The following is a 7,748-nucleotide window of genomic DNA, read 5'->3' as shown; positions in this document are numbered from 1 at the left end:
GGTTACATTCACAGCTCTTCTTTCCTGACCAGACTATTTGGGCTGAGGCCTATCTGGATTCTAGTGCCGCAGCCACATTCATGGATCAGAGCGTAGTTTCCAAGCACCGGATTCTGCTGGTAGCCCTGATCCTATTTCATGGGTCAATGGTACAGTAATTCCTCAGCCCGTTCATTTTAAGACCACTACGGGTAGGTTTCCTCCATTTTTAAACTTTGGAATTCCTGGTAATGCCTAAGCTTGTCAACCAACTCCTTCTAGGCATGCCATGGCTTCACCTACACTCTCTAGTGATAGACTGGGTTTCTGGAGACATTCTGTCCTGGAGTTCTAGCTGTTTTCACCACTGTATTCAGTGGATTAAACCAGCATGTTCTGTTTGCCTGACTGAGACTGCACCTTTGCCTGACCTTCTTGATTCCTACAAAGATTTTGTGTTTTCTCCAAGCTAAAGGCCGAGACCCTCATAGCCCTTATGACTGCTCCATTGAGCTCTTACCTGGGACTACGCCTCCTCGTGGCCAAGTCTGTCCCCCGTCTAGACCTGAAACTCAGGCCATGTCTGAAAATATTAAGGAGAACCTCGAAAGGAGTTTCATTCGCAAGTCCACCTCACCTGCTGGCGCTGGTTTCTTCTTTGTCAGTAAGAAGGATGGGTCCCTGCATCCCTGTGTAGATTACTGGGGCCTGAACAAAATAACGGTTAAAAATCGATATCCTTTGCCTCTGATTTCAGAATTTTTTGACTGCATCCAGGGTGCCACTGTTTTCACTAAGCTAGATCTGCGGGGAGCCTACAACCTCATCCGAATTAAAGAAGGGCATGGGTGGAAGGCCACTTTCAACACTCGGGATGGTCATTATGAGTACCTGGTCATGCCATTTGGGCTTTGTAATGCCCCTGCAGTATTTCAAAACTTTGTTAATGACATTTTCTGTGACCTCCTCTACACTTGTGTTGAAGTATACCTGGATTACATATTTATGCCAAATTGGATAAATGTCTCTTTGAACTCCCTGAAGTGCCTTTTCTGGGCTATATTGTTTCCAATCAGGGATTACATATGGACCCTGGAAAAGTTTCCGCTGTTCTGAAGTGACCATTACATTAAGGGCTAAAAGCGATTCAAAAATTTTGCCAATTATTATCGGCAGTTTATTAGGAATTATTCTTCCATTGTGGCTCCCATCACAGTCCTCACCATGAAGGGGGCCAACTCCAAGGTGTGGCCTAAGGAGGCTTTTCAGGCCTTCGGGGTCTTAAAGCAGGCCTTCACAATGCACCCTGACCCAAGTAAGCCATTCTTTCTTGAGGTGGATGCCTCTGCTGTGGGGGTAGGAGCTGTTCTCTCCCAGCAAGGCACCTATAGCAAACTGCAATCCTAATGAGGTTGTTTTGCCGGCTGAAAGGAATTATACTATAGGGGATCGAGAGTTACTGGCTGTGAAGCTTGCATTGGAGGAATGGTGTCATCTTCTTGAGGGAGCTCTCTTCCCTGTTACGATTTACACAGATCACAAGAACTTCCTGTACCTCCAAACTGCCCAAAGACTTTATCCATGGCAGGCTCGCTGGGCCCTATTTTCTCTAGATTTGTATTTACACTTAACCTTTCACCCTGGTACCAAGAATACTAAGGCAGATGCCTTGTCTTGCTTCTTTGATTCTGAGGATACTGAACCAGAACCTTCACATATCATTGATCCTTCCCGAATTCTCTATGCTGCCCCTGTACGCTTGAAAGACATTCCTCCTGGTACACATTTTGTAAAAAGGACTCTCCGTCCCCCTATCCTTGCATAGGGCCATAATTCCAAGGTTGCCTGTCACCAAGGGCTGCGAAAAACCTTTGACTTTATCCCACGCCTGTATCGGTGGCCAAACTTGCGTCAAGATGCTAAAGGCTTCATTGCCGCCTGCTCCAAATGTGCTCAAAATAAAGTTCCAAGAAAATTACCATCTGGCCCACTTTCTCCTCTGCCTGTACCTAAGTGTCCTTAGACCCATATTTCCATGGACTTTATCACAGACCTACCTTCATCTAATGGTTGCACAGTTATTTGGGTTGTAGTGGATCATTTTTCCAAGATGGCTCATTTCATTCCATTGAAAGGGCTTCCCTCAGCTGCAGCTTTGGCTAAAATCTTCTTCCAGGATTTGTTCCGCCTCCATGGTCTTCCCTCCAGCATTGTCTCAGATTGAGGAGTTCAATTTACATCTCGTTTTTGGAGGGCTCTTTTTCATCTGTTAGAGATTCAGCTGGACTTCTCTTCTGCCTACCATCCACAGTCTAACGGTCAGACTGAAAGAGTCAATCAGTGCCTGGAACACTTTCTCCGTCTCCATGTATCAGCCAGGCAGGACAATTGGAGTGAATTACTTCCTTGGGCTGAGTTTGCTCATATTAGCGGTGTCAACAAATCTACTGATTTCAACTCTTTCTTCCTGACCTATGGGTGTCACCCCAGAGTACCTCCTCCCATTCCTTCTGGTTCAGAGGTTCCAGGCACCGCAGAAGTCAGAGCCAGCTTCCACAATGTCAGGGAAGATGCTCAGAAGGCATTGCATAAATCCTCTCGTCGCTACAAGAAGTAGGCAGATAAAAGAGGAGGCCTGCCCCTAGATTTGCACCAGGAGATAAGGTCTGGTTGTTTACTAAGCATATACATCTGCGGGTCCCATCTCCAAAACTTTCTCCCCATTTTATTGGACCCTTCTCTGTCTTATTGCAGATCAAGCAGGTGACCTTTAAGTTGCGGCTGCTCTCCAGTCTTCGGATTCCCAACTCTTTTCATGTGTCTCTCCTGAAGCCGCTCATTCTCAACCGTTATTCTCGCAAATCCCCTCCTCCAGCTCCTGTGCAGGTGGATTCTGAGGAAGAGTTTGTGAAGTAGAGTCCATCAATGATTCTGGACTGCTCTGTGGCAAGTTGTAATATCTGGTCCATTGGAGAGGCTATGGTCCAGAAGAATGATGTTGCGTATCTCACACAGATCTTCATGCCCCTCTGCCGGTGAAGGACTTTCATAGTCGGTTTCCCAGGAAACCGGGGGGATCCCTTCTGAGGAGGGGTCCTAAGAGGGGGGGTACTTTCCCAGATCAGCAGCACAGCTGATCTGGTATTTGTTGTTCACCAGACATATGTCAGATCAGCAGTAGTTGGTTGCATTTACCTTGCTTCTAGCTGCTCTGTCCAGGTTCTGGAGTTAGAGGCATCGCCGAACCTTTCCAGCTGGTTTATCCGCAGCTGCTCATCCAGTCCCTGCCTGGCCTGCCTGTTAGCCTTACTATATAAGCTGTGTTCAAACTGACACTCCTTGCCTTTGGAATAGGTGTGTTTACTTGAGGCTCCAGCTTGTGTCTATTTCTGAGTGCTGATTCCCTGGTTCTGACTCTGGCTTGTTCTGACTTTGTTTGCCGCCTGTCCTGACCTGGTCCTGTTCCCGTTTTCGAGATTGTCCAGCAATTTGGTTCTACACTTTGGTTCTATCTGCACTCAGCTGCTGTCAGCACGGGTGTGTCTGAGGGTCGCAACCTGGGTGCTGTCCGCAGCAATGTCCATCACTCCTTTCGGGGTGCTCTGGTGAACACTGGGCGGTTCCTTAGACTCTGCGCCTCAGCTCATACCTCCGCCAAACGTGCAGATTGCACATAGGGTCTACTTCCCCACAGTTGTGGCAGATCCATGACAACCATATTATCTACAGTACTTAAAGTAGTCTGCATCTTTAAAGACTGCATCACCCTACTCCCAAAACTTAGACCAGACACTATGCAGCCAGCATCTGATGTTTCTTCTCCCTCCACTAATCCCACCACACCCTTGCAATCTGGCTGTAAAAATTCTGAACAATTGTGATGTGCTGCAGGAAAAGTTAGAGAGTTGGTTGAGCAGAGATGGTAAATCAGTGCTTGTAAACAATACCAAGGAGGCTATGCAAAAGCAGCAACAAGCACTGAAGTGTCAACATCTAACATTTGTGGTGTGGGTTCCAGTGGGGAAAATGATGCATCAGATTGCATGAATTTCTTGAAGGGGAAGTAGGTCATCTCCAAGGGATAGGAATTTAGAGAGAAAATACAAACGAAAAGAGGAAAAAAGCTATCCAATGAAAGTGGTTCTTTGCAGGATCTATTCATTGGTTGCCATTCATGCCTGTATAGTCTCGGCTTGTAAATGGTATAATAATAAAGAGCAAGAGAAAGCAGGGCTTTTGGCACAAAAAAAGTGATGCATTGTGTAATAATTATTCATATATAACAATACAAATTATATTCATTCACAAAGACCACTATATATTCTTGTAGTCTAGACAGTGTCACTTTGGCCCTAAAGGGTACTATACATGCGACATCTAACACGTTATGCACATAAATCGCCATACGTATTAATAACTTGTGAAAACTAGTATTTGTCATGCTGACCGTTGTACCTGACGCATTTCGGCCTATTTGGCCTCTCAAGGGTAGCGGCGATTATTAAACACTTGCAATTATTACATCTAAATTATTAAACATATATATAAGGTTTATATATGTTAGGGTTGTCATTAAGATGTGAGGGTAGATACAAACATTTCAACAAGATGACATCTAGAAAGGTAAACAGTAAAATGCATATTGATTTGCTATGCATAATATATATGCTACATTAGTTATATATTTAATAAAAATGATAAAAGTTGCAGAAATATAAAAATTAACTTACATGGTCTTGTTATGTTGTTAAATGTGCTTTTTTGGAAAGATCAGGAAGAACAACATATTCCCACACAGAGTTTGGGAAGTACCGTATTTTTCGGCGTATAAGACGCTCCGGCTTAACCATCCTTGCAGTTTTTTTTTGCCCGAGCGAAGGTCGGGCTTAACTGCAAGGTGGTTAAAGAAAAAACGTGAAAAGTTTACCTCATTTTTCAATTGTTCTACTTTTGAGTTGTATATCATTTGTTTCCCTTTCCTTTTAGTAGTTTTTGCTATTTCACACCTGATGCTTTTAATCTGTTCCATCATAGATATGCCTCTAGAAGCTGGGTATTTAACTTCCAGACTATTAGGCCCTTAGATATTATAGGCAGGTCAATGGTAACTGTTAACCTTTTTATGGTTAGAAAATATATTATCATGCAACAACATTTGGGTGGCTGACAAATTTTTGCTGCAGAACACGAAAGTCTATCCCAGACTTACTTATGGAGGTGCCCCATGTGTAGCCAGGATCCCCTTGATAAAATTTGGACCATATACGTCCTGCAAGTCGCAATGTCAGCGGTTAGGGTGGTGCTTTCCGTATCTGTGGAGCTGGAGATGGAATGAATATTGCTGGATCAGACTCTTCCATAGGCCCACTCTTGTAGCTCCACTTACAACATGGCTTGTCAACAACTTTTGTCTCAATCCCATCTTTCCTTTTTTTTTATGGCTGTGGATAAATCCATCTCCTCTTCCTCCTCACACACTGCAGGTTTACTTGAAGGCTCCAGCCTTCCAGAGGACTCCTCCTCCTCAGGGTGGTTTCTATATAGCTGTTATTAGGGCTTTTGTTTGGGCTGACATATTTTCACATGGTGACACATTTACCTGAGAAAGTAGACTGGCCAGGATCGGGATGGCCATCGGTCCGGGCTACTGCCAATGGCAGGACCTCCCCACCGGCTTGCTCAACTGCAGCAGCCTCTGCCACTGCAGGAGCATCTTGGTTTACCTGAGACGCAACAGGAACTGCCACTTCCTCGCCTTGGACATCCTCCACGGCGGTGCCCTCTTCGAGTTGGACATATCCAAGATCCAGTTACCTAAAAGAGTGTCATATAAAGTTTCAACAACATTTTTTTCATTCCGATCATGTCATGCATAAGTTCCTACAGTTCCTGAAATTATGCCCAGATATACCACAGGTATTACAAACAATACCATTGTGACATTCATCCATAGAGTGTCCTTTGCTTGCACCACCTACAGAAAGCCCTTTTGGGGCAATTTGCAACGGTGTGCCAATACTCTTTACAGACCTGACAGTACGTAGGCATACCAGTGTAAAAATTGTAGCATCTATCTTTCCCAAGAGTAAACGCTGCAGGTGGGTACATAGCACCTCCCCTCTCACTTGGATCTGGCCTGAGTGTACCTATAAATTTATATTTACCCTTCCAGATTCCAAATAAATTTTCCACTTTATGGATGAAACGTACTTTATCACAGTATCTGGAAAGCAAAAATGTATATTCTCATGGGTCATTTAGGAATTACGCACTGGAAAGATGATATCTATTTCTCCTCCTTGGTACAATGTCACAAATTCTAAGCCAGAAAAGGCAAGGTTGTCTGTTTGCTTAAGTAACGTGTTGTATAGGGCACTGCAATGAGTAATTTGTTGTAAAGTAAGGTAGTGCTCGCCATTTTTGCCTTCCTGTAAGCATAAGATGTCCTCTTTCTGAATGTTTAGCAGTTTGAAAAAGTAGCAGGTCATCAGTTCTTTCAGAGTAACATTGCTACGAAAAGCCGACACTAGCACACCTAGCATGTGACCTGACCTCTCTTGCCTGCTGCCTGCCTCGACCCCGGTCTTCCTCGACTATCCTTCTGCTTTGTGATTTGGTACCGTGTTCTGCCCACCTTGGTGTGCCCAAGGACCGCAACCTGACAGTAACCAGCGGCGCAATGTCCTCACCATCAGAGGCTCTGGAGAAGACCTGGGTACTGCTTAGACTCTGCGGCATGGCCCTTCTCAGGGCTTACACCACCTTCGTGCAAGCCGTAGTGCCCCCTAGTGATCCTGTCTTTTTGTGCATGACATAGCCAATTTCTTGTTTAACTTTCCTAAATACTGCAGCTTAATTTTTACATTTTTGGAGCATAGCTATATGTATTTTGTGACACATTTAGGCCTATTGTGGCTACAATCCAACTGTGGTGCCACTGGCCAATTATTATCTATATATAAAAGGACATACTTAGGTCTGTTAGATAAGAGTTTGAGGGAAGGTGTGGAATAGTGTGAACAACACTAGGCCAAATAATTCAAATGACCCAGGGCACAGGTAGATTTGTTTGTTATTTTCTATTTAAGGAGAATAGGAGTAATCAGCTTACAGCGCATGATTAAGTTTTATTTTTACTATAGCAGCCCAATGAACAGAGGGTCATAAACAACTCAAAATTTCCTAGAACCTAAAGTTCCTAAAACATAAAAAGAAAGGTCCTTGCAACCTAGAATTAAAACACTATACAATTAACCCAGAAATGTTCCTCATCTATAATAAAAGCCTATTTTTTAAAGCTTCAAAAACACAAACAAAAAACAGTTTCAAGGGACAGCGGAAAAGAGTGAGCAAATCAAATTTAAAAACATGAAATCACCTATAAAAAGAAAAAAGATAGCAAAGTGAGTGACTGATCAAAGGACTAGCAATTAAAAAGGAAAGGTGTCCATCATTGAATCTCATCCCTAATCCTGATCCCTTGCACTTTGTATACTTGGCTGCACATTACATATGCCTTGCTTCTGCACTATATATGCTGGGCAAATAACTTGCCTGACTCATGCATATACATGCCCCTACACTACTAATATATTATACCTCTGAAAAGTTTATACTCCTAGCAGTTGATGTTTATAAGTAGTCCCTGACTATTTTAGGTGAGTAAAAACAGCCTATGTAAAGAAATTTGTTTTGTAAGGGACTGTGCTGAGGTTTGTATGCATCTGTTAAACTTTTGCTTGTTGCATAATAATAAAGCATATTTTGTG

Source organism: Pyxicephalus adspersus, chromosome 9, assembly GCF_032062135.1.
Source record: "Pyxicephalus adspersus chromosome 9, UCB_Pads_2.0, whole genome shotgun sequence".
NCBI classification, from domain to species: domain Eukaryota; kingdom Metazoa; phylum Chordata; class Amphibia; order Anura; family Pyxicephalidae; genus Pyxicephalus; species Pyxicephalus adspersus.
The sequence above is the reverse complement of the archived record's forward strand: the minus strand, read 5'-3'. Positions refer to the sequence as shown.